Source organism: Nycticebus coucang, chromosome X, assembly GCF_027406575.1.
Source record: "Nycticebus coucang isolate mNycCou1 chromosome X, mNycCou1.pri, whole genome shotgun sequence".
Taxonomy (NCBI): Eukaryota; Metazoa; Chordata; class Mammalia; order Primates; family Lorisidae; genus Nycticebus; species Nycticebus coucang.
Window position 1 is genome coordinate 142,396,078 of NC_069804.1, and position 1,424 is coordinate 142,397,501.

The window sequence follows — 1,424 nt, forward strand, 5'->3', positions numbered from 1 at the left end:
ACAAGTGTATATATGTATACATAGTATGTATATATACACACATACATATATAATCAAAAGAAAAAATCACAGTAAACTTAAAATTAAGATATATGGTACACTCCCATTTTTATTCCATTTCTATAAAAAATGTTGTTTATAATCCACTAAAATTTATTTTAAAACTAACACCAGCTGTTCTCAAACTTTTGGTCTCAGGATTCCTTTATGCTCCTAAATTTTTTGTAATCTCAATACACACCACAGGATAGACTCATAACATTTTTTGAGGACACGAAAAAGGCTTTGTTCATGTCTGTTAGATCTATTGATATTTACTGAAGTAAATATGAAAATGAGAATATTTAAAACACAAGAATTCAAAACTCATATTTTATTACCTGATTGACAAATGGCATCATTATGCACACTTTAGCCTCCAGAAAACTCCACTTTACACTCATGGAGAAATGAGATTGCAATAGGCAAATGATGTCTTAGTATTATGATGAAAATGATTTTGACCTCTTGAAACCCCTGAAAGGGTCTCTGGGATATCTGAGGTCCTAATTGTAAGCCATGGAAACCAAACTCCAACCAGCTTAGACTAAAAGGAAATAATATGACCCAGATTTTTAAAAACACTAATCTAGAAAAAGTCAAACTAATTACGGACAAATTGAACCAAGTAAATCCAATTAGCTAAATTTCGTTCCCTGTGTATTTCCCTTTTGTCCTTCCTAAGTGAGAAGGATATAATGGTTAATGCCACAACAACAATTCACATCAGATAATTAGCCTAAGCCAATCCAAGCATGACATTCCCCTAACAACTGGTCCAGAGGCAATTATTTCTCCTAAGTTGATTCTATCTGATAGAAAAGAAGGATTTACATTCCATGGTTGAGGGAGAGGTTTCTCTCTCTGGGTGTGAACAAGGGGGTTGATAGTGGCAAAATAGTGCTTGCAACGCTATTTCAAATGAGGTGTAAAGACAAAAAAATGCTAGGTGTTTGATGACTCTGAGCTAATTATACATACAATGCCTGGCACCTCCTCCTCTGTAGTACCTCAAAGAGGGCTTGGAGTTCTGTGAGAAAACACATGTCCTTATTGTTAAGATCTGGGGTCTTCTGTTCTTTGTAGTAAAAGCCTTATGATACAATGAGGTTCAGGGATGCCGTGTTAAATAGTCCATCCTGATTTCTCCTGAAGTTACATTGCATTTTAAAGGACAAGCTGTGTGGGACTCCACCAAACACCAAAGCAGCAAGTTGGTAGTTGAAGTAATTAGTAAGAGATTTGCAAGATGAAGTTTTATCTCAGAAGATAGGATTTCCAAGACTGGCTGCATGTTCCCTATGTGTACTCTTATTTCTATCTTTGTAGCTACAGAAGTTGTATTTTACTAAGGCAGGTTCTTATTTTTGTATAGCCTTCCACTC